Below are 26,402 nucleotides of genomic sequence, written 5' to 3'. Positions count from 1 at the left end.
AGGGCAGCTGTGGCTACAGTGTAGTTTGCCATCACCAGTGTGTGAATGTGTGTGTGGATGACTGAATGTAGTGTAAAGCACTTTGGGGTCCATAGGGACTAAGTAAAGCGCTATACAAATACAGGCCATTTACCATTTACTGAGGTGACTTGTAAATAAAATATAATATCCAGTATCTTAACTAATATAATGAAGAATTGCCTGGAATTTTTTGAGGTCATGGTTGCAGACTTTAACAGCATCCCACCTGCAGGTTCCAGATGTTTTTGCTTTGGTTTGAGAGTCTTTCAACTGTGTTGCTCATCAGGGCTATCAGCATGTTCAGCAGGAGGATGTATGTGAGAACTATGTAAGAGATGAGCAGGATGTGGTAAACTTCTTTGTACTGAACGTCGTCCGTGAACTGCAGATCTCCCATTCCAATAGTGAACTTGAACATTTCCAGTATAGTAAAACGAACGTCTCTATAACCTAGCTTATTTACAGAAGCAGTCAAGCTCCTTCCTTGTAGCTGTATGTCAGCTGTCAGGTTTTGGGCAGCTGACACTACTGTAGGCGGGTCACGTATAAGAGCAACAAAAGCTATAAAAAAAAAAAAAAAGAGAGAAAATCCAAGTCAAAACTGCAAATCTTGGTAAGCATCTATTTTGCACATTCGTATGTTCTTAGATTTGGAGTCTATTAAAATCTTACCAGCAGAAAATCCAAAAAGCAAGACACAGTAAACGGATAAAAAGTGCAACAGGTCACGTAAGATCATGTAAAGAGAGACACATATTTTAAACTGAGCCACTCATATCTGCCCAGGCAGCCTATTTTCATAGTTTTGGTAACAAAACCCTTACCCTTTGCATCATGACACCATACATCCCTAATTGCTTGGAACCTCTTAGGTAGTAAAGAAAGTTCACCCAGGCAAGAAGCAAGGAGAGCACAAGAAGTCCAACGTATTCCTCCTGCCCACAGCCATACATAATCACACAGATCAGGAGTGCTGCCTGCAGGAAACTGCAAAGACAAGAGATTTCTAAGACAGCAGTAATAGTAAGGTCAGGGTATATATAAATATTTCATGGTGATACTTACAACACAATATCATTGAATCCATCAATAGATAGGACCCTGAAATTCGGAGGGTTCCTACAGAAATGATTTATCTAGGGATTTGAAGGTTATTACATTAGTAAGTTTAACTCTTTCTGTGTGAATGATGTGACCAGGTTCCACTTTCTTAGCGTCTTATAGAGAAAGATTAGTGCTCCAAAGACACTGAGGATCTCACCAACACAACGGAGATGGTCAAGTGGAAAATTTTCAATGGGAAATGGCGGCTGAGGGTTTAAGAGTCTTTGCTTAGGCAAAGGTGAATGTCTTAAAACATAAACATTTGTCATTTAAGTTAGAGGATGTTTAACCCTTTTTACCTTTCCATCCTTTCTGTGCAAGGCCACAGCAGTGAAGATGGTCAGGTAAACCACATAAAGCAAGAAATTCATCAAGAATAATTTGGAAGCGAACCTTTCCCACTTATTCTGAAGAAGACTGCGAAGTGGTTCAATCTGAAGCATCTCGGGACGATTCTGAAATTTACAAGATAGGTTTTATATTAACCTCCTTTATATTAACCCAAACTCTTTCATGGCATGCATTTTTAATTTCTCTTTGCTATTTGGGCTGATTGGGACCAGATGAATGTAAAAACAAAGAATTACCTGATTTTTTTCCTGATTTTTGTTTCTGAGAAAAATGAGATGCACATAAGAGGACATTTGTTTTAAATTTCGATAGAACAGTATATATCATATATTTAATATTTGCTAAATTTATCCCATGCAATACTATCTAAGCACAGTGAGGCAAGAGGATTTTGCTACTGTTAATTTCTCTCTACACTGCCTATGCATAGAGTACTTCTAGTTTCATCTGAGCACATTCAACACTGTTTCCATCATTGTTTAAAAGGCTCTACTGCCTCTACAAACATACCCCACAGCATACCCCATTTCCTACTTTATCTAAAACATTGGAGGGAATAAAGCATAGAAATATAATAAAATAAATTAAAATGAGGTCAAAATTGAAATTTCTCACCGGAATCTCACTCCCAAAAATTATTATCTCTAACACAGAGTTTTCTTCATTGGTGTCAATGGAGGTCATGTCATAAAGTGAAGAATGAACAGGTCCGTAGACCCATTCTGTAAACCTCCTGGATAGTGGCCTTGTCTCCTCATCCATGAATTCTCGATGCAGCATGTGCCTAAACAGCTGGCAAATGAGAGAGCAGAAAGGAAAAGATCTATCTCAGAGACATTATCATTTTTATTTTCAGTGCTTGCTGTAAGTAGGTCAGGTCATAATAAACCTTTGTTAAATGCCCATTAATGCCACCTGGGACGCCAACTTCTGTGGAGGCAGAGGTCTATATTATATACATGTGACCTCTAACCACGTGACCTTAACTTGTCTGCTGTTTTGCTTGTGTGACAATCATGGTGACTGTATAGAATCAAGTGGATAAGGCCCCATTCACACAGGCCTCCATGACTATCTGGTAACCACCAGCCATGAGGAGAATGTGAGTATTATTATTTATTATAATAAATAAATAAATAAATCTTTGTTATTCTACAAAATGTGCAGCCATTTAATTTTTTTTTTTTTTTTTTTTAGGTGATGGTCTGTGGGATCTGTGAGAAGCCATGTGGTGGAGAGGCAGCCAAGGAATGCTACCATAGATACCACAGTGGACGTACAGAGGTACATGGCAGATCCTTTGATTCCCCGGACAGAGGATCCACTCTACTTCTGGGCAACCAGGAAGACTGTATACCCCCATCTTTACAAACTTGCGTTGCAGTTTCTGTGCACTCCAGCATCATCTGTTCCATGTGAGAGGATTTTCTCTAAGGCAGGAGAAATTACATCCAAGAAACAGACTCAGTCCTCACACAGTGGAAAAAATTCTTTTCTTAAATAAAAACCAAACAGGATAACCTTAAATGCATCGTGTTTACTTTAAAAGTTTATAGAAGTTTATAGTTTTAAGCATTTTCCCCTCCCAGTTCACAATCAATTCTTTCCCCAGGTCCAAATATGTAAGAGATTTGCCCAATATAATAATATGATTTATAAACATACCTGTCCAGCTCTCTAGTGGTTAATTGCTAAGTACATGATGTATCGGAGGGGCTGGCCCAGCACTTCCTGTTTATATAAGTTCATGATGTCATTGATAGCATCACTGGGTGCAACCAAATGAAGGGTTTTTCCTTTTTGCATAGTATTGTTTATTTTCTTTAAAGCAACCTTTTGAGTTTTACTGTATAAAGTGTTTTACTTTTCAAACCATTTAGTTGTGTAAATGGGTGTGTAAATTAAATGAATATTCTTATTCTTGTTTCTTTTTTTAGATTGTGTTGTTTGATCTAACCTATTTCTTAATGGTAGTGACTAATGAGGTTCAGGTGCGTGTAAAAAAAAAAAAGTATACAAAATGAGATGGCAGAATGGAGATGCCAGAAAATAAAATACACTAAGAAGAAATTTGACCAGTCTGCTGATAACATCACCTTTATTAGTCCCACACATGGGAAATTTGTTTTGTTACAGCAGAAAGTGAACAGTGCACAGTTATATAGCAAAAATTAGAGAACACTGGAATACAATAAGAATAAGATACTGTACACAACTGTACAGAATAGAAAAGAATAAAATACTATATACAATAGAATAAAATAAAATATACAATAGGATAAAAATAGAATACAAATGCTATATACAACTGAGTTAAAATACAATTTTGTCAGAAAAAGAATATTGCACTTAGTCTTATTGCACATGTGTGGGTTTGTGTGTTCGATTAGCTGCAAAGTCTTTGTTGTGGAGTCTGACAGCAGTGGGGAGGAAAGACCTGTGAAATCGATGCTGAAGTTGAGAAGTAGATGCCATCTACTTCTCAACTTCCTTACCGCTTGAACTACATTACCTCACCAAGTATCATTCAAAATTGTATTTCAAATAAAAGAAACAAAAACAAAGCCTTACACAAACCCTGGAGTGTGCGGTCAGTACAATCTGTGGTATAGATGCATGCATGGGTGGAAGAATGGCGTACGCAATATTGCTTAGTAGAGAACCAAACCAAAGGCAAAGGTGTCTCAAAGTAAAGCAGCACCCAGCAACTGACTGCTTATGGCTGTTAGAGAGCACAGGGCCCAGGTGTTGCCATTGTCACTGATTGGGAATGAGCCCTTCCACCCCTCCAATGCCTGCAAATTAGACACACAAACAGCCTAAAAAAAATTAAAAAAAAAAAAGGCAATATGGAGTGGGTCGTCACACCACTGGTCTCTCTCTGACTCCTTGTCCTCGCATACACTCAACCTTGCCTCCTCTTTACATACATATTGCGTGGCCACTCTGACTACATGCCACTACTTTTCCACAACCATCTTTTTTCTTTTCCTAATTGCTAATTGACACACTCATTTTCCCCACCTGTGCCACTTTCAAGAGATGTTTTTCAGTTTCACTTGTTTCACTGCCATCTGCCAAAATCCCTTCCCTCAAAAAAAGTTGCATAAAGTCAGGGTTCCAGGCAGTTCTTGGCCAAATGAGATTCAGCATAAAGTACATTTCCTTAACTCTTTAGAGCATAACACAAAGCCTGTAGAGAGTGTTGCAGTTTTGGCAACAAACCTGTGTGTAATTATCAACTTAGTGTCTGCACTGCAATGTACCCACCCCACATGCCATTTGGACTCTCCCTTGACCCATTCCTTGATAAACATGAGTTTGTCAAAATTACAAGTTGTTAAGTAAGTAAAGACTGCTCCTCCTCTTAACAGGTCATAATTTTAAAATCCATCATGTTATTATGTAGTTTAGAAAATGCTTCTTACAAAAATATCAAAAGACAATAAAAAAAACTTAAAAGGATGCCAATGTTCATCTTGCTCCTTCATCAATTAGTAAGCTTGGGGGGTTGCTAAGGCATTCCAGTGAGAAAAAAGTGAGAAATACTGACTGCAGCATCATTGGTGTCTTTTATTTCTTTGTTTCTTGGCTGCTGGCGAAAGTATTGTCCCTAAGAACAACTGCATAGGATTGAGGTTTGGGACAGTTTTTAGCCAAGTGAGATTCTGCATTACATAAATGATATTTCCTTAATTCATTGTAGTCTCTTACGTTGTGTCCCAGTGCATTACAACTTCAGCAACACACCTGGCTACATGCATCTTCTGTATGTCCATATGTACTGCATTTCTAAAAAATTATTAATTGACATAATGAATCCCCCAATCTGCACGAATAGTGAAACATGCAGGTGGGTGACAATGTCTTTCATAACCAGTTGGGTCTTCCTTTAATTTAATTCTAAATTGTCTTTTCCCTGTCCATATTCCCAATGCAACTTTGATCTCCTTGACTCTGGGTAGCACAGTTACAAATGTCCCTAAAAAATATTGTATTGTCTTTTCGGACATCCACGGATTGTCCGTGTGGACTGTCACAGTCTGGTAGTCATTATGGTACAAGGGAGTTACAAGAAAGTCTTGAAGAACGATGTTAGCAAGCTCAAGTACTAACCTGGTTGGTTAGTATTTTCTAATCCATACTAAGCAAACTAATGGGTCTAAAATTAGACGGGTCTGTTGTGTCTCCATTTTTCTTCCTTTTTGTCCCTCTCCAACCAATTTCAGGACCTGGTACAGATGTTAAAGCTGGTGAGGCGTGATTGCAGATGCCATGCAGGTGTGTCCATCTCCCCTGCAGCAGCACCGCAGACCACGCCCCGCCACAAGACCATGTGCTATTCTTTCATACGTTAAATCACATTTATGACCATCTCATCCTCTCCACACTTTCCTGTGGGGCATTGAAAACTTCTTGTGGACTCCCTCCTTTTTAGGAATGTTCTTGTGGGTAAACATTCCAGAACAATTTGCCATGCCAAATCTTTTTAACATTATTCCAAGTCAACTTGCAAGACTTTTTATTCTGTTTAAAGGGAGTAAAATTGATTTCCGGCTAATGGCAGTTTGGTGTGAGTAGTAGTAGTGAGCTACTGCAGAGTTGGCTGTTTTTTCAATTAAAGGAGGCCTTTGACCTCGCCGAGGAGCCGCTGCTAGATCCTGTTCACCGTACTCTGCCTCCCAAGCCTAAGACAGGTGAGCAGCCCCATGCCATAGTAGTGAAACCACATTACTATACTGACTGTGTTAAAATCCTGTCGAGGGCAAGGGAGCTTCAGTGGATTAAGGTGAACAATTTGACCGACTCTGTTTTCCCCAATTAGGCCGCCAAGACGGCGCAAGCATGTGCAGCCTTCACAGACTGCTGCCGCCAGCTCAAGGGGTCCGGTTCCCACTGCTTCACCCAGCCTGGCTGCGGATTACTCGTGATGGGGTCACACTGGATTTTACCTCTACAGAGGAGGCCAAAACTTACAAGATGATAACCAAGTAAGAAAAATATACCTAGGGGAACTGTCGAGGTTTCCGGTTTATACTTTTGAGGAGTTTATTTTTCTTTCTCTTGGGTAAGCTATTCTTTGATGTTCAAAAAAATGTATGGGTCAGTTTTTAAATGTTTGTTCCTTATGGGTTTAACTTAAACAGTACTTTCACGGCAGGCATTCTTGGTTCTTGAGAATACTGCCTATCGTATATTTTCCTTTTATACTACTTGTCTAGTTCTGCAGAATTCACCCAGCACTTAGAACTGTTTTTTTTTTTCCTATTGCGCTATTTAACTGTAAGCACAAGTTTGTCATTGACTCTGTACCGTTCCTTCATTTGGGGAAGGACAGAGTGCAAGCAAGGGGAGGGATGGATGGGTGGTCTGAAGCGTGAAAAATGTGAAAAACCCAGATATAATATTTTTACAAGAAACACACCTGCAGGATACACATCATTTCAAGCTTTAGTATTCGTGGGTTGGGGAGATCTTTCATTCAGCCTTTAACTCTAAAGCCAGAGAAGTAGCCATTTTAATTAGTAAGAAGCTTCATTTTACAGTTTCCAAAACAATAAAGGATAAAAAAAAAAAAAGGAAGATTCCTTATAATCACTAGTACTCTATTTCACACTCCTGTTTTAGTAGTTAAACTTTTTGTTCCAAATTTTGATAACCCAGATTTTACAAATAACCTAATTAGCACTCTTCTACCAATTGTCTAATTCTCGCTGGGGAGTTAAATTGTGTAATGAGCCCGACATTAGCCGGCTCCTCACTTCGTGTCTTTCCTTAGTCCTCTATGTCAAAATCAGTCTTGGACTTCATGTCTCAGAATGGGTTTGTAGATCCTTGGAGGACACATAATCCACAAACAAAAAAGTATTTTTATTCCTCTGAGGTACACCAGTTCTATTCCCATATAGATAATTTTTTTGTTGATAGTTCTCTAATGCATTAAGTCAAGTCTTCTGAATACTACCCAATCGATATTTCAGAACATGCTCTGCTAAGCCTTGATAAAAACTTCATTGGTAGACCTCGCTCTTGCCCCCCTTGGAGATTTAATACTCTTTTACTATCTGACGATTTATTTAACCTTTTCATTCTATTAGCAATCAATGACTTTCTGGTCAACTATATCAAACTAATACATATAGCTGCCAAGTGCCTATCTTCTATATCTTCTACCCCAGCACTTTCCTGTCCTTCATTTTTAACATCATATAGTTCTTCAAAAGTTATCTCTTCCTCTAAAGCAGACCTTCCCAAAGTGTGGGGCCCAGAGCCATAGCGGGGGGGGGGACAAAACTCTTGGACACTGCTAGCAGCCAGAGCAGGCAACATTGAGTGAAATTTAAAACTGCTGGCTAAGGGTAAACATAAATTTAGTAAAATTATAATTCACGACAGCAGTAATGACACCCGGTTATGTCAGTCGGAGGTCACTAAAATCAATTTTGGTGTTTAACTTTGCCAAAACAATGTCGGACTCGGTAGTTTTCTCTGGTCCCCTCCTCAATCGGACCAGGAGTGACATGTTTAGCCACATGTTCTCCTTCAATTGCTGGCTGTGTGAGTGGTCTCCGACATGTAGGCTTTATAGATAATTGGGAAACTTTCTTGAGGAAACCTGGTCTTGTTAGGAGAGATGGCATCCATCCTACTTTGGACGGAGTAGCTCTCATTTCCGAAAATCTGGCCAAATTTATTAAAGCCCCCAAAATGTGACTATCCTGAGTTGCAGCTTCTCTCCTCTCAGCATATGTTGGCATACATCTTATTCTATTCATGCTTGATTGTCTGGCTGTTATGAACCTACCCATAATTTGAATCCCAGTGGCTGGATTTTGTTCTGTGTGTTCTGTATTTTTAAGAACCTGCAGGTCCTTGCTGATTGGAGAGCTGGCAGCTGCTGATTGATTTCCTGATCAAGTGGCTGATTTGAAAAACCCTCTACAGCAGCAGCAGACCTGTCCTTGGCCTCCGAAGCCCTTGATGACTTTTTGTGTGTGTGTTCCCTGAGGATTGCTGAGCTGTGTAAATAGATTGTAGTTACTTTTCACGTGTAAAAAGGTACTGAAGCAGAAGGGGTGAACTGCCTTATTATTATCTATACTGTTTTTTCAGTTAGGGAGTTAGGGTTAGCACTTGTCTTTTGTTTGGTTTTTGTTTCACCCAGGGTTTAGATAGTGTTTTGCTTTGACAGTCTGCATCCTATGTTAATGTTTTCAGTTTTGCGTCTGCTTTGTCTCGTCATGTTTGATTACTCCCAGCTGTGCTCTCCTTCTGTGTCTCCTTCCCTCGTTATCCCTCTTTGTATTTAAGCTCTGTCTTTGACTTGCTCTGTGTTGCAATCTCCCTCATTCCACACTGTGTGTTCTGTCTGCAAGCCTGCCTGTTTAGTTATTTGTGTTCTCAGTTTAGGTAGTTTTCTAAGGGTGTTTTTTTTTTTTTTTTTTTTTTTTTGTGTCCCGTTTGGATCTATAGCCATCAGAATTGTTGTCTTAAGGCCAAGAAAGATGCCAAGCGGATTTATTTTACCAAGTGGATCATCATGGCCTTGCCATATTGGTCCATTCGATTGACCTTTATTATAATTATGAATTTATTTTATTTTCAGTTGCTACAAACGGGACAGACATGACTGGGGGATAGGACAGGGAGAAAGAATGAAAGAAAGAGGGAGAGAAAGAAAACCAAAGGGGAGAAGAGACGGTGAGAAGGGGGGAAGAAAGAACAAACAAACAAAACACCTGGGTCACCTGTATGGAGAAAAAAAACAGAAGAGAAAGCAAACAACAAAGAGCAACATAATAAAAAACATAATAAAAAAAACGGCACCATCACAATAAACTAGCTAGCAGTAGATATCAGTAGATACTAAATAATAAACGATATTGTGCAGCACGCAAGATAGACAGCGCACAATGTGCTTTGAGGCAGCAGCCAAGAAAGCTGTAGTCCGCGTCTGTGAATACCCATGTGTACACCTGTGTGCATACCTGTGTGGATCAGCATGCTTGCATTCCAAAGGTTTCTCCATGTAACGATCTGCTAGGGAGTGTGGGGAGCCACAGCCCCGTCCTCCAGGGCACGAAGCAGGTATGGAGGAGATCAAAACTCCAGACATCCAGAGGCCCCCAGAACACAAGAGACCAAGGAAGACCAACAGAGGGGCAGCCGCGCCACTGTCTCAGTTAGAGCTGAGGAGAGTCCCAGATGAGGGCTCACTCAGCAGCCGCGGAGCAGAAGCCAGGGGGAGTTGCAGTGACGCGCCCGTGAGCTCCACCGGCAGCCAGCTGTGCCTGAGTGACCGAGCCCCAGGCCGAGAGGCCGTGGTCACCCCACCTCCGAAGTGGCCCGAGCGAGCCCCAGGCTCCAGGCCCCGATAAGCGGCCGCCAAGGAGTGAGCCGGTGTGTACCTGGACGCCCACCCCCAGACACAAAGAACCACCAACGCACGGACACCTGAGGGAGTCCGCCACTGGCAGGGGAAGTGGTGGTGGGTGGAGATAGGCCTCCAAACCTTGGAGGGCCTGAGATGTCCCCAGAGAGGTGGCGTCTGATACCCAACCTGACATATAGACACAGACATACAGGCACACACAGATACAAACATCCATTCCCACCCTCATGCTCTCATATGCACTTACTCCACACTCAACCAACGTGGAGACAGACATAAAGAGACGCTGTATACACGATCACACTCCCCAAGCGTACTCTACCAACCGGGTCTAGGTACCCTTGCCCCTGGAGGAGGGGAACTGCACCCAGACTCAGGTGGTGTTACCCTTTTCCCTGTGGTGGGGAGAGGCAGACCGCCCCGTTGTTTCTTTTCTAACTGCTTCATGCATGGGGAATATGTAAGCCAGGTATAGCAGGGTAAGAAGTATATCTATTTTCATCACCAGTACTTTGCCAGTAAATGAAAGGTTGCAGGCTTTCCATATTATAATAATAATAATAATAATAATAATAATAATAATAATAATAATAATAATAATAATAATAATAATTATTTATTTGCCATAGCTAATCTTTTGGACCAGTTGTGTAGGGCCCGCTAACCACCACTGTAGCGCTTACTGCACTGTGGTCCGAAAAGATTACCAGCGTCAACTTTTCATGGCCTCACATATATATTAGGGGTGCAATGATACACAAAATTCACGGTTCGGTTCAATACTTTGGTGTCACGGTTCGATATTTTTTTGATACAAAACAGTGTTCATGCCATAATTTTTTAATTTGTCACTTATTAAAATTATAAATATATATTTTAACTCAAAAGTACAGTTAAGGAGTTACCGCGGATCGTCCCATGCGTGGGGCTGGACGGTGTCAACACGTTAACGAGCTAACTGCGCTAACGCACTAGTTCCCACCAGTGTAATTGAGCATTGCGTGGCACATACTGTTTTACTTTTGTCCATGATGCGCTTACCATCAGGGTCATAATTCACATGACAACCAAAATAGTTCCAAACGCCAGATCTGAATGAGAGTGGGGGAGGTTCTATTTTGGGTAGTGTTGAGGCAGTTGCCATGTTGCAACGAGCTTAACTTCTGTCTCGCTAGCTTGCTCTGCGCTCAGTGGATCTGCGCTCGACAGTGGAGCCTAGGCAGAGTAGTGGAACGCAGATCCACTGAGCTCTCAACACAGACAGCATCGTCAGAAGAAAAGTTGATAAAATAAATTAAAAATTTTGTATTGTTCAATATATACAGTGGGGCAAAAAAGTATTTAGTCAGCCACCGATTGTGCAAGTTCCCCCACTTAAAATGATGACAGAGGTCAGTAATTTGCACCAGAGGTACACTTCAACTGTGAGAGACAGAATGTGAAAAAAAAATCCATGAATCCACATGGTAGGATTTGTAAAGAATTTATTCGTAAATCAGGGTGGAAAATAAGTATTTGGTCACCTCAAACATGGAAAATCTCTGGCTCTCACAGACCTGTAACGTCTTCTGTAAGACGCTTTTCTGTCCCCCACTTGTTACCTGTATGAACGGCACCTGTTTGAACTAGAGATGGACCGATCGTATCGGTATCGGTCCGATACTGACCTAAATTACTGGATCGGATATCAGAGAAAAATAAAAAATGTAATCCGATCCATTAAATATCACGAAAGCACCTCACAAAACTTGCCACACGCCGTAACTCACCTCAGAACGTTAGCACTCGGAGCAGTATGCATCACGTGATAGAGCGGCTGTGGCATGCGTGGTGGTCTGGATAGCATTTGGAGCTTCGCTAGCAACCCGGCATTTCATCTCCGACAAAGTTATCCCGAGAGAAGTAAAGCAAGTGTGTAAGTCCATCTCTGAATGTTTGTAAAGCATTCCTGCGTTAAGCTTAACAAGCGATATATGGAGCGACTGCTTCTTCTTGCTGCTACTTCAATCATGAAACTGCTTAATGATCAGCTGATCGGCTTTTCTGTCGGGAGTCCGTGTCTGTAGTTTGCTTTTGGCCCACTTTGCACCAGAAAGAGGAAACCAGCGGCTGAACAACAGCAGCACGTTTAAGCTTAATCAGCTGTTGTTAGAATTTATTTAATATTACTTTCTACTCGAGGATCTTTTTCTACGCAGCTGACGGCTGTAACTGTGCAGGGGCGGATCTAGCAAAGTTTAGCCAGGGGGGCCGATAGGGCATGAACAGGGAAAAGGGGGCACAAAGACATACTTTTCTTTCTTATTCTCATTTAAAATGTCTAGCTTTTAATAAATAATTATCTGACACCCAAAGTTTTAATTTGATGCAAAATGAATAGAAGTCAATTACTGTATATAGTAACTATTAAGTATAATATATATACCCTAGTAAGCTATAGTACTTTTTCCTTTGTGCAGTCTGCAATTTTTTTTAAACCTTTTATTTTCATTTTTTAAATTGAAAATGAACAACAAACAAACAGAAACAAACAATAAAAGACATTTACAGTTATGGGACAAAGTATCATCAACTAGCCAAAGCTTGACTGGTCATTATGACCAAAAAAAAAAAAAAAAAAAATTCTCAGGAACACACTCTAGTATCTTTATCTTTCTAACATTGCCTCAACCATCTGAGGACCGAACACAGAAAATACGGGCGTATTAATAATAATAATAATAAATAAATAATAATAATAAATAATAAATAATAATTATAATAGTATTTAATATTTCTTGAAAAATAATTGATTTCTGTGCATTTTTTTTCACACTGCATCAAATTAAGGTTGATTACGTCGATTAAGCATCATGAGGTGGAGTGTGAGGGGTGGTTCCCTATTTTTTATTTATTTATTTTTGTTGCTGGGAGTTGGAACCCTATTAGTTAGGTTGCTTAATATTTACGCTAAGTACTCTTTAAAATACCAGAATAGGGAGGATGGTGTAGGTTTAAGTTTATTAGATTGATCAGTATTGCTGAACTATGAAATATTTTTTTTTGCATACAGGTATAACAGAATAGCTTTAGTGTAGTTGTTGTTTTAAACTTGAGTATGAACTTATACAAAATGCAGCAAGATATTTAAAAAACAGTTTTGTTGATTAAAAAAACACTATATCGGATTCATATCGGTATCGGCAGATATCCAAATTTATGATATCGGTATCGGACATAAAAAAGTGGTATCGTGCCATCTCTAGTTTGAACTCATCATCTGTATAAAAGACACCTGTCCACAGCCTCAAACAGTCAGACTCCAAACTCCGCCATGGCCAAGACCAAAGAGCTTTCGAAGGACACCAGGAAAAGTATTGTAGACCTGCACCAGACTGGGAAGAGTGAATCTACAATAGGCAAGCAGCTTGGTGTGAAAAAATCAACTGTGGGAGCAATCATCAGAAAATGGAAGACATACAAGACCACTGATAATCTCCCTCGATCTGGTGCTCCACGCAAGATCTCATCCCGTGGGGTCAAAATGATCATGAGAACGGTGAGCAAAGATCCCAGAACCACACGGGGGGACCTGGTGAATGACCAGCAGAGAGCTGGGACCAAAGTAACAAAGGTCACCATCAGTAACACACTACAACGGCAGGGAATCAAATCCCGCAGTGCCAGACGTGTTCCGCTGCTGAAGCCAGTGCATGTCCAGGCCCGTCTGAAGTTTGCCAGAGAGCACATGGATGATACAGCAGAGGATTGGGAGAATGTCATGTGGTCAGATGAAACCAAAGTAGAACTTTTTGGTATAAACTATAGATATAACATACCATGATCACGAAGGTGGTTCACCCAGGGCGAGGCTCAACCATTGCACTCCGGTTGTGCTGACCCTTGTGAATTCCCCAAATGCGGGAATCTCAACTGCATAATTTGTGGTAGTGGGGGACTGCGTTCGCGCTCTCCCCTCACTCTTGTGTCCAAAGCAAAGATCCATGTGTCTGCTCTTCTCTCGGTGTGCCCTTTGAACTGGGACAAAATGCGATGGCTTGCTCACGTCAATGGTTTCAGGCATTGGAATCTCTTATCGAGATGGTAAGAGCGGCGAACGTCTCGATAAGAGCGTGGAGCGAACGGAGCGAGCCCCTAATTCGGCTCCCTGTTCTAAAAATGTGTTTAATACGTTGCCCCCAAATCGGGGGCGTATCAGATATTAAACTGATAAGAACAGATTTTTTTTTTTTTACCGCGTATCTTTTTAGGTCTTCGCTTACTGCTGTGTTGGCTTTCCGTCTCGCGTCCTCCGCTCTCGCTCTCTCTGTGGTAGTTAGCGTCACATCGTAATATTTCTTAGCTGTGCTCTGTTGTAGGCAATAGATCTCTTCTGGCTGTATGTTGAGAGCGTCAAAGAGGATTCTTCTCCCAAAAGTCTTTGTCGATCAAATCAAAACGTAAAGTATTCTTCATTCCACTCCTTCTGTCCATCTCTTCCCCATAACTGGCCGACGCAGTTGCCATATTGCTTCTCGATAAGAACAGATTTTTTTTTTCCTTTTTTTATTTTCAAAAAACAAAACATCACATACATGTAGATTATTAAACATCACAAAGGGTAAGCCTATTCTATACAAAGCGAGACATTTTCTCTCTCCATTGATCGAAAGGTTCAAAGGTCCTTTCTACAAGTACTGTGGCATCTAAATAGCAAAATAATAAGTCGTAAAGAGGAGAAACACACGTTCAATTGTACAGTCATACCAAAGTTACATCACATCTTCTAAATTGGCATAAAAATCCCCGTTACCTTATTTTCCAATCCTTTTATCAACTCAATACTGATCTTACCATGTGTTGCTCTCAAAGAAACGAACAAAACAACCAAAAAACTTTTCTTCTTAGGCCTCTATATTAAGTGACTTCTAAGGAATGTCTTTCCATCCATCTTTGATTGTATCCCACCCCCATTTCAATTTCTCCAGCAGCCGCACTTTTTCTATTTCCTTCTCTACCAATCTACATATACTCTTGGCTGTCCATTTGTATGACCCCAAAATATACCCTTGCCGGGCCTTCTACAAATATAGTTTTACCAAGGACACTAATAACAAAGACTTTCCTTTTCGGTTACTTCCCTTCTCCCATCCCGTAAGGAACATTACTTCATCGTACGAAATCCCTTTTAAACAAACATACTGCTTCTGCATTTCACCCCACACTTCCCTCGCAAAGGGGCATCCCCACATTACATGTTCTATTGTTTCTTCTCTTTGACATGTGCTTCTTGGACAGTTCTTATTATCACATAATCTATGTGCATGCATTATTGATCTTACCGGTATTTTTTTATGCAGCAGCAGCCAGTTAAAATCCCTGCAGCCGTTGCTCAGTCCCTTCTCCTGAGCTCGTATCCATACCTCCTCCTGCACCCATGAATTTTGGGTGTGCATTTTCTGCACCATGGCTCTATACAATTTTTTTGTGATTCAACATGAGGTCTTTGTCCTTATATTCCTGATGCTTCTCCCGCCATTTAATCATCCTTGAAAAATAGTCTGGTCTGCTTTCCGCCCTTGGCACCCTATTATCCCACTCGATCAATTGTCTCATGGGGCCAGATAACCAAAAGCGGATCAAGACTTGGCATTTATGTACATTGGACCTGTTCAATAAATTACATATGTTACTGTAATACATCACATCCATTTTCAAAGGGATGTATGGGACATCCCTCCCTCCCAGAAGCCAGAGTGTGTGTTTCTTTGGCCTCGCAGGAAGCCACAGTGACTCCTCGTCCCGGCTTCCGGCGTCACGGTAGGCCCTGTTTGCTTGGCTGAAGGGGCAGATCTCAGGCCCCGCCTACTCTGCTCCAGAGTTCCACTTTGACAGGAAAGGGGTGGCTGGAGAGGAGCACATATGTTACTGTAATACATCACATCCAATTTCAAAGGGATGTATGGGACATCCCTCCCACCTTTTGATATTGTCTGATACATAGTTGTTCTTTTACATATTCATACCCCCCCCCATATTAATTTAAAAATTCCCCGTGTTAGCGCCTTCCTATGAGTCTGTAGCATTGGAAAGACATATGCCAAATGGAGTAGGGCAGGTAAGATGTCAGCTTTTACGGCCAAAACTTTGCCAGTTATAGTGAGCTTTCTTTTTGACCACATCCCCAATTTCTTTAAGATCTTCGCTATCTTCAAATCCCAGTTGTAATTTGCATCCCCCCCTGGATTTCCAAAATCTATGCCCAGGACCCGCATGGGCCCTTCACACAAAGAAAGCCCGCAAAGCGTCTCTCTCCTACCTGCCCATCGTCCCAAAAATTTATATTTTGATTTCTCCTTATTGACCTTTGACCCCGCAGCGCTCTCAAAGGTCTGTATTGTTCGTATCATCTCCCTCACACTTCCATCATCTTCCAAGTAAAGAACTGTGTCGTCAGCGTACTGGGAGATCTTCAACACCTCCCCCCCTGGCAAGGGCACTCCTCTAATTTTCTCGTTTCCTCTTATTGCACATGCTAAAGGTTCTACATATATAACATAGAGTAGGGCGGACAGGGGGCAACCCTGCTGTAGCCCTCTCGTTTGTTGTACTTCCTCTGTTAAGTGTCCATTTATCTTTATCTTGCAAATTATGTCAGTATACATCATACTTATCCAATTCAAAAATTTTCCTCCTATATCAAAATTTCTCATCACCCTCCATAAGAAATCATAATTGACCCTATCAAAAGCTTTTTCCTGATCAAGTGTTACGCATATTGTTGTCAAGTTCCTCTCTCTGATGTATGTAAGCACATCTCTATGTAGTTGTAAGTTCCAACCAATCTGCCTGCCCTTTACCCCGCATGTCTGGTCTGCATTAATAATAGCAGGCAAGACTCGGGCCAGGCGTCTTGCTAGAGTTCGACTCAAAATTTTGTAGTCCACGCAGACCATTGAAAGAGGCCTATAATTTGAAAGCACAGCAGGTGAGCCTTTCTTATGTAGTAAACTTATCACACCCGTCCTCATACTCTTTGGCATTCTACCCGTTTCACACATTTCTTCAAATACCTCCAACAAGTGGTCTCCGATGAGATCCCAAAAGGTGATGTAAAACTCCTTTGTGAGTCCATCTATCCCAGGTACCTTGTTATTCTTCATTGTCTTTATCGCCTCGTATAGTTCGTGGTTTGTTATGCTCCTTTCCAAAAGCTTCCTTGCGTCCTCTGGTAACCTCTCTTTCAGAAAACCTAAAACCATTTCTTGAGCCCCTCTATCTACTTCTTCCACACCAAACAATGAACTGTAGTACTCCTCTACCATCTTCAAAATATTATCCCGTCCAGTAACCGATTTCCCTTCCCTTTCCAGTTCCATAATTGCCCCTTTTTCCTCTTTCTTTTTCATTTGAGCAAAAAAATAGGCCGAGCACTTCTCCTGTTGCATATACTCCTCCTGCATAAATTTAAACATTCTTGTTTTCGCCCTCTCCTGAAACAAAACCTCCTGTTCCTTTAATAATATATTCAGTTCCTCGCTCTCTTCCCAGTTTTTTTCCTTATTTCTCTGAGCTTCTATCCCTGCACGTTCGCCGCTTCCGGCTGCTTTCTGGCTCTTGGCTTGGCAGACCTTACTTTGTTTGGCTTTCTTGCTTTTGCACAAAGTCAGCAAAGGGGGCACCGTTCCCGGAGGCGATGCGTGGAGCGAACGGAGCGAACGGAGCCCCTTATTCGGCTCCCTGTTCTAAAAATACGTTTAATACGTTGCCCCCGAATCGGGGGCATATCAGATATTAAACTGATAAGAACAGATTTTTTTTTTTCTTTCGAAAAATTTTATTGACACTCAAACATAGAAACCAAACACAGTCATCTCATAAGATTCAAATTCCCACCCAATTTAAAAGATTACTTTTTATTTCTTCCCACCCTTTCCTTAAAAGAAAATGCACAGGAGCGATAAAAAACAGTTTATAAAAGCCGTCCCGTCCTTTCACAAGCTCCTGGTGTTCAGGGGGGATCCTCACCACCTTGCTCCTTCCCACCTGCCTCTCCCGGAGAGCCAGGCCGTTGCTGCTTTGACCTCCCTGTGTGTGGCACCGGCTCCTCCGTCCGAATGGGCACAGAGGCGATTCTTCTTTGTGGCTGCTCCCACGGCTTGCTGCTTGCAGCACAGATCTCTTTTATTGTTGCTGCCGCCATTCGGAGAGCAGTCACAGGGGGGATCTGCATGTGCTTGCTTACCAGCAAGTTTCTGGAGGTCCAAATGGCGTCTTTGATGGCAGCGAGAGTAAGCCACTGCTTTTCAAAGTCTTTCCTTTGTGCCTTTACACCCTGGCTCACCCCATAGAGCACTAACTGTGCTGTTAGGACCTCCCTTGCTGGTAAGTACGGGAATTGCGAGGAGCCGGCCATTGCCCACAGGTCTACAGCAGCGCTGCACTCCCAGAGCAGGTGCCTCACCGACTCTGGCGTGCCACAACCAGGCCGGGGACACATGGCTGTTGCAGACATGCCCCGAGAATGCATAACGGACCTGACTGGGAGGATCCCATGAGCCACCATCCAGGACACATCCCGGAGCTTATGCGAAAGAATGGGACGGCTCACCAAACGCCACACATCTGTGGCTTCACCAATCGAGAGGCCACGCACTGGAGTCACAGCTTCTCGCTCCTGCACAACAGAGATGAGAGACCGGTGTTTAGTTAAAATGTTTAAGTCTTCATTTTCCAAGTTAAAGGAGACTAAAAAGGACTTTAGCTCAGCATAGGCTGGGGGGAGACTAAAAGAGACAGGCACTTTTAGATCCACCGGTATCAATTTTCTCTGTCTTAAGTAGCTCCCCGCCCAAAATCTAACCCACGCCTGCGTTTTGAGGTTACTCGATCGGGCCGTGGCCTGCCTCAGGTGGCTGCTCGTATAGAGACTTCCTACAAACAGATACAGGTCTGGAACCCCCTTTCCTCCATTCTCCTTCATTTTCTTCATTGTCTCCCTTCTAAGTGTCTCCCATTTAGAACCCCATAAGAAGTAGAAAATGGCTCGTTCCAGTTCTAAGAGCACTTTTCGGGGAGGGATAAAGACTGAGCTGACTAAGAGAAGTCGGGGTAAAATCACTGCCTTGATGATTAACACCTTGCCCTCCAAAGTCAGCGTTCTCAGTCCCCAGTAACCCAGCTGTTGCTTCACTTTCCCTATAATTACAGGCCAATTTGTCTTGCCTCCTCCTTCCTTGTCAAACCTGATCCCTAAAATCCTCTGGTCGTTTTGTGTCAGATTCATCTCAAGCCCAGTCAACTCTGTAGCCTCCCATGGTCCATAAAATTGTACCTGAGTCTTATTCTTATTAAGCTTGGAAGCCGAGGCCTTCCCGAACCAGTCAGTCGCTTCAAAAGTCCTCTTCACCGAAGACAGGTCTGTACACAAAATATTGATATTGTCCATGTACAGGACACATTTTGCTACTTGTCCACCACTCCCTGGTATTTCCAAACCCTTTATCCCTTTGTCTCTTCTCAAGATCTGCGCCAGTGGTTCTACGCCGATAACATAAAGGAGTTCAGATAAGGGACACCCCTGACGAACACCGCAGTGTAAGTCCACCGCCCCAGTCAAGATCCCATTAACGACAAATCTACTACCGATCCCACTGTACAACAGTTTTACCCAAGAAATAAACTGCTCTGGAAACCCCATTTTCTGCAGCACTCTAAAGAGATACTGATGCGAGATCCGATCAAAGGCTTTCTCAAAGTCCAAATTTAAGACGATTAGCCGAATGTTTCTATCCCTCGCAAAACAAATGGTGTCCCTGATCAATACGAGGCTATCAGTGATCTTCCTATCCTTAACAGCACAGGCTTGATCCGGGTGAATTATCTGGCTTAGCACAGGGCGTATAAGAGTTTGCTAAAAAGCTTGCAGTCGCAATTTAGGAGCGCAATTGGTCTCCAATTTTCCATGTCGGTCTTGTCCTTTCCTTTATGAGCAAGAGTGACTACCCCTATTCTAAAACTGTCCGGCAGCCTGTCAAGTTGGCTAAAATCTATAAAAACAGAAAGTAGGTCCGCGGCCAAAATGTCCCAGAAAGTCCGGTAGAATTCCCACGGGAGTCCATCCATCCCTGGGGACTTCCCGTTCTTAAAACTCTTAAGACACTGATTGAGCTCAGTCAATGTAAAGCCTTGGCTCAAAAAACCACTGTCTTCAACAGTCTTGTCGATAAACTCCAAGGTTTGTGTAATATTCTCTCCACTAACATTTTTCCTCCCATATAACTCTTTATAATAATCTTCGATCACTTGCATGATCTCCTCGGTAGTCTCAACTTTTTGTCCGGCTTTGTTCGTTAGTTGAGAAACACAGCCAGACTTGCTCATAATTTTCTTGAAGAAATATCTTGTGCATTTTTCACCTTCATCTCTCTCTTTCTCCCTACTTCTTAAAATAACCCCCCTACTTTTTATGTCCGCAATTACCTGCATTTCCTCCTTGACCTCTTTTATTTCATCGTTAAAATCCATCCCCAATTGGTTTAAACGATAGTACCTCTGTAGTCTTTTCTGCAGCCCCATCCTGCGTCTATCCTCAGCAGCCTTCTTCCTTTTCCCGGCCTGTTTAAAAAAATAACTGTGTCCTTTCTTTAACCGTTTCCCACCACTCTGCCCGTGTTTCATAAAAGTCCTGGAGGGTCTGCCACTCACGATACCGCTCCTTATACTGGCTGATCAAATTCTGGTCCTCGAGCAAGGAGCAGTTAAGTCTCCACAGTCCTCTCCCCATCGTCACACACGATGCCAGTGTGATAGTACTGGACAGCATCATGTGATCAGAAAAGAAGACGGGCATCAATCTAGTATCAGTTGGCAAGACATCTCTCACAAACAAATAGTCAATACGAGAGGCCCTAGAGCCATCCCCACTAAACCAGGTATAGCCCTCCTCCCTGGGGTGTACTGCTGCAAAACAGTCAGTTAGTTTAAAATCTCTAACCATCCCCTGTAATAAGAGTGACGTCTTGTCCACTTTAAAATCTTGCCTGGCTCGTTTCCTATCCTTTCTACTTAGGACACAGTTAAAATCCCCCCCCAAATACTAAAGGCACCTTTCCCAACAAATGGGGCTGCAGCTCCTCTAAAAGGTCATATCTTTCATGTTTATCATTAAACCCATAGACATTCAGGAGGTTAAAATCCTTGTCCATATAACTCAAATTAACTACAAGTGCTCTTCCTTCTCTCACCACAGTGCTCCCCTTTACCAGCACAAAGGGGTTTTTAACCAAAACGGCTACTCCATCATTCTTATTTCCATTTGATCCACTCCATATTGATGGTTGTGGCCACATGTCCTGCCACTGGTTATAAGCTTTTAAAAAGGGTATTGCACATTCCTGAAGTAAGATCACATCTGACGTTACAGTATTTAGAAAGGATAACACACTCTGGGCTCTCATTTTGGTCCTAACACTTCTAACATTTATAGTTGAGAAGGTAAGAGCCATAAGGAGTAAGACAAAGGGCAAACTAACCATTTTTAAGTTAAGGGGAGGTAATTCTCCTCAGGGAAAAGACTCAGCCCAGGTTTCAAGGATCCTAACGTCAATTTATTTCTCGTGAACAGAGCTCTTCCTTCACCTCACACGGTTCTGGAGGGAGGGCTGGTGCTCTATTCCCTTTACGGACTCTAGGAGACGGCCTCTGCTGCAGCGCTGCATTAACCATACGATCTTTGGGGGTTGACTGCAAAACTATGTTAAGAAAGGAGACCTCATTTGGCGAGGTAGAGGGGAAGACCCTCTCTGACGGTACTTCAAGTCTTCCCCTCTTTCCTGAAACAATTGTCCCGGAGGACAGTTCTGCCGCAGTTCTCTTTGCCAGCTGGGTATCAGGGGGGGACTGATCTTGGGCGCTATCGCTTGAAGTATTTCCACCTCCTTGTGTTCTACTTTCGACCTGTCCGCCCTCCTCCTCCTCTGAGGTTTCTGGTCGGACAGGCCCTCCATGCTCCTCCCCATTTCCCGCCTCCCCCTGTTCCTCTCCTCCACTCACAGGTTTTGGCGCCAAAATCAAATTTTCAGGCCCAGCTGCGTCAATCAAGTCTTCCTCATTACCTATTTCATTCAGGTTTTGCTCTCCAATCAAGCTTGTCCTCTTAAGTTTGTTTGCAAATGACCTAGGGCAATTTCTAAAGAGATGCCCCTCTCCTCCACACAAATTACACTTATGGTCATTTCTACACTCAGAATACGTATGTCCTCTTTCCTTACATTTCCCACAAATGATTTCCTCACATGCTTCCACCAAATGCCCATGCTCCCCACACCTCCGACAGAGCTTTGGCTGCCCCTGGTAGTGAATGTAGCCTCTATTGTCCCCCAAGACTATCATAGATGGGAGATGTTTCAGGCCCCGAAACCCATGGGGGTCTTCCCATTGCTGTATGGGGACCTTCCATGCACAGTTCCAGATTCCGTCCACATCCCTCACCTTCATAGCCTGCCCTTTCACCGTGCAGTATCTTCCCAGCCACACGCAGATGTCTTGAGCACTAACAGTTTCATTAAACATTCTAACAATCACCGTTTTCAAGGTGTTGTCAGTCAGTTTCTCAACAATAAATTCTTCAAATTGCGGTTTCACATTCTCATACCTTATCCAGAAATCCTCCAGATAAACGCTTGAGCAAAAGCTCACGTCAAAACCTTTGTTGAATGGGAGGGTCAGGATACAATTCAGGTCATTTGGTGAAAACCCCAACACCTGTTGAATCAATTTCCTGGAAAAATCCAATCTGGACATCTTTGGCAACTCTCCTTCATTTCTAATTAAGCTAAATCGCACACTGTGGTGCCTCCGCATGCCGGCATGGTAGGCCGCCATGGTGGAGGCACCACAAAACTAACAAAAGCCTTTAAAAAAGACAAGACAAGGCACAAACAGAGAATATTTTCAAAAAGGGCAAATAGTAACAACACTTACCTTCAAAGTGAGGGGAATCCCAAAGTATTTTCGTAATTCTTTTAGTAGACCAAGCACCCAAAGGAGACGATCGCAGTCTTAGCCCCTGCCGAGAAAACAAGTGTAAACTGATAAGAACTTTTTTTTTTTCCTTCGAAATTTTTTTTATTGACACTCAAACATAAAAACCAAACACAATCATCTCATTCAATTCTCAATCCCACCCAGTTTAAAAGTTACTTTTTAATTCCCTTCCCCTTTTCCCGTTTCGTTAAAACGTTCAATGGAGCCATCCCGTCCCTTCCCAAGCTGCTGGTGCTCAGAGGGGATCATCGCCACCTTGCTCCTTCCCACCTGCCTCTCCCGGAGAGCCAGGCCGCTGCTGCTTTGACCTTCCTGTATGAGACTCCGACTCCTCCGTCCGAATGGCACAGAGGCGATTCTTCTTTGTGGCTGCTCTCAAGGCTTGCTGCTTGCGGCACAAATCTCTTTTATTATTGCTGCTGCCATTCGGAGAGCAGCCACGGGGGGGATCTGCATGTGCTTGCTTACCAGCAAGTTTCTGGAGGTCCAGATGGCGTCTTTTATGGCAGCGAGAGTGAGCCACTGCTTTTCAAAGTCTTTCCTTTGTGCCTTTGCTCCTTGGCTCACCCCATAGACAGTGTTGGGAAGGTTACTTTTAAAATGTATTCCGTTACAGAATACATGCCCCAAAATGTATTCTGTAACGTATTCCGTTACGTTACTCAATGACAGTAACGTATTCTGAATACTTTGGATTACTTAATATATTATCATGCTTTTTACAACAACGTGAATGTACTATTGCTGTGTGATTTATTACTGTTACTGAAGGTCCGCGACTCCGAACTGTAGTAAAGGGACCTCTGACTAATACGGCGGGGTCCCTGTCGGCTCATAGCCGAAAAATAGCTTTACTTTGTTGTGTGGGTCAATTTTTCTTGCGAGAGACAGAGAGAGGCGTTGAAAGGCTGCTCTAACAGAACTTATTGTTTTCGGAGGAAAACACGAACACGGTGTACAGTCGAGTCTTAATAGCTTACTTACAACTGGGCTCGTCAGGCACTCTTCTTGGCTGCAGTGGTTATTATTATATTTACATGCTTCCAGCTCCCGTTTTTCCTCGACGACAACTCGTACCTTTCCACTCGCCTTTTTCTCCCTCCTTGCGCTCACAGACACATAACGTGTATGGCAGTCCATTCTCCCTGCAGCACGGACTACACTGCCCATGATGCTACATTCTTTAGAGCTATGCTTGTAGCATTCTGCCTGTTAGCTTAGCACAACAACAACAACGAAAAGGCGCTCTCTCACCCAGGAAACACACAGTCGCAGAGAGAGAGAGAGAGCGTCACCCTGTAACCATGGCAACCGTAACGCTGCCGCCTGGAACGAAAGAACGTAGCTGTCAAACAAAACCCAAACAGTCCTGACCCGCGACAACATGAAACAGGAAAGTACCGCAGTGTAATCCATTTATTTCAACAAAGTAACTGTATTCTGAATACCACCTTTTTAAACGGTAACTGTAACGGAATACAGTTACTCATATTTTGTATTCTAAATACGTAACGGCGGTACATGTATTCCGTTACTCCCCAACACTGCCCATAGAGTACTAGCTGTGCTGTTAGGACCTCCCTTGCAGGTAAGTACGGGAATTGCGAGGAGCCGGCCATTTCCCACAGGTCTACGGCAGCGCTGCACTCCCAGAGTAGGTGCCTCACCGTCTCTGGCGCGCCACAACCAGGTCGGGGACACATAGCTGTTGCAGACATGCCCCGGGAGTGCATGATGGCCCTGACTGGGAGGATCCCATGGGCCACCATCCAGGACAAATCCCGGAGCTTGTTTGAAAGAATGGGATGGTTCACCATACGCCACACATCTGTGGCTTCTCCAATAGAGAGGCCTCTGACTGGAGTCACAACTGCCCGCTCCTGCACAACAGAAATGAGAGACCGGTGTTTAGTTAAAATGTCCAAGCCTTGATTCTCCAAATTAAAAGAGACTAAAAAGGATTTTAACTCAGCATAGGCTGAAGGAAGAGTAAAAGAGACGGGTACTCTAAGATCTACTGGTATAAGTTTTCTCTGTCTTAAATAGCTACCCAACCAAAATCTAACCCACGCCTGTGTTTGGGGGTTGCTACTACGGCCCGTAGCCTGTCTCATGTGGCTGCTCGTATAGAGGCTTCCCACAAACAAATACAAGTCTGGGACTCCCTTTCCTCCATCCTCCTTCATCTTCTTCATTATCTCCCTTCTGAGTCTTTCCCATTTAGAACTCCATAGGAAGTAGAATATGGCCCGTTCCAGTTCTAGCAGCACATTTCTGGGTAGCAGAAAAACTGCGCTAACTAGTAGAAGCAAGGGTAAAATCACTGCCTTAATGACTAACACCTTCCCCTCAAAAGTCAGCGTTCTCAGTCCCCAGAACCCCAGTCAGTAGCCTCAAAGGTCCTCTTCACCGATGGAAGGTCTGTACATAAAATGTTAATATCATCCATGTACAGAACGCACTTTGCTGTTTGTCCACCACTCCCAGGTATTTCCATCCCCTTTATTCCTTTATCTTTCCTCAAGATCTGTGCCAGTGGTTCTATACAAATGACATATAGTAGTGCAGACAAAGGGCATCCCTGACGGACACCACAGTGTACCCCCACCTCACTGGTCAGGGTCCCATTGACAACAATTCTACTCCCGATCCCATTATATAGCAGCTTCACCCAAGAAATAAGTCGTTCTGGAAAGCCCATTTTCTGCAGCACTCTAAAGAGATACTGATGTGATATTCGGTCAAAAGCTTTCTCAAAATCCAAATTCAAGACGATTAATCGCTTGTTTCTATCCCTTGCAAAACAAATGGTATCCCTGATCAATACGAGGCTGTCTGCGATCTTCCTGCCCTTTACAGCGCAGGCTTGGTCCGGGTGAATTATCTGACTTAAAACCGGTCGTATCCGTGCTGCTAAGAGCTTACTAAATAGCTTGCAATCGCAATTTAGGAGCGTAATTGGTCTCCAATTTCTCAAATCAGTCTTATCTTTGCCTTTGTGAATAAGCGTGACTAAACCTATTCTAAAACTGTCAGGCAATCTGTCCAATTTGCTAAAATCTGTAAACACTGAAAGTAGGTCCGCAGCCAAAATGTCCCAAAAGGTCAGATAAAATTCAATCGACAGTCCATCTATCCCAGGGGACTTCCCACCTTTAAAACTCTTAAGACACTGGTTGAGCTCGGACAATGTAAAAGCTTGCCCTAGAATACCACTAGCCTCAACAGTCTTATCAATAAACTCCAAGGTTTGTGTAATGACTTCTCCGTCCACATTTTTCTCCCCATACAACTCTTTGTAATAATCTTCAATCACCTGCATGATATCCCCGGTATTCTCAACTTTTTGTCCAGCTTTGTTCCTTAATTGAGAAACAACACCAGGTTTACTCATTTTTTTTTTTAAAAATCTTGTACATTTTTCACCTTCTTCTCTCTCTTTCTCTCTACTTCTTAAAATGACTCCCTTACTTTTTGTGTCCGCAATCACCTGCATTTCCCTTTTGAC

At 42.7% G+C, this 26,402-nt stretch overlaps 1 long non-coding RNA gene, 2 other non-coding genes and 1 pseudogene across 3 annotated transcripts; 2 read left to right on the top strand and 2 right to left on the bottom strand.

Moving 5' to 3' along the window:
- The first annotated feature begins 4,963 nt into the window (after positions 1 to 4,963).
- LOC113036297 (uncharacterized) lies at positions 4,964 to 8,890 on the top strand. Its single transcript, XR_003274439.1, has 3 exons — positions 4,964 to 6,173; positions 6,302 to 6,467; positions 8,337 to 8,890. It is a non-coding gene; the product is annotated as an uncharacterized LOC113036297 (long non-coding RNA).
- Positions 8,891 to 13,666: 4,776 nt separating this feature from the next.
- LOC113037044 (U1 spliceosomal RNA) lies at positions 13,667 to 13,826 on the top strand. Its single transcript, XR_003274551.1, has one exon. It is a non-coding gene; the product is annotated as a U1 spliceosomal RNA (small nuclear RNA).
- Positions 13,827 to 13,929: 103 nt separating this feature from the next.
- On the bottom strand, positions 13,930 to 14,122 carry LOC113037056 (U2 spliceosomal RNA). The gene has a single exon (XR_003274559.1). It is a non-coding gene; the product is annotated as a U2 spliceosomal RNA (small nuclear RNA).
- Positions 14,123 to 17,518: 3,396 nt separating this feature from the next.
- On the bottom strand, positions 17,519 to 17,686 carry LOC113037055 (uncharacterized; annotated as a pseudogene).
- Positions 17,687 to 26,402: the final 8,716 nt, after the last annotated feature.

This window comes from Astatotilapia calliptera, chromosome 14 (genome assembly GCF_900246225.1).
Source record: "Astatotilapia calliptera chromosome 14, fAstCal1.2, whole genome shotgun sequence".
NCBI lineage: Eukaryota > Metazoa > Chordata > Actinopteri > Cichliformes > Cichlidae > Astatotilapia > Astatotilapia calliptera.
This window is presented reverse-complemented; position numbering and strand designations above follow the sequence as displayed.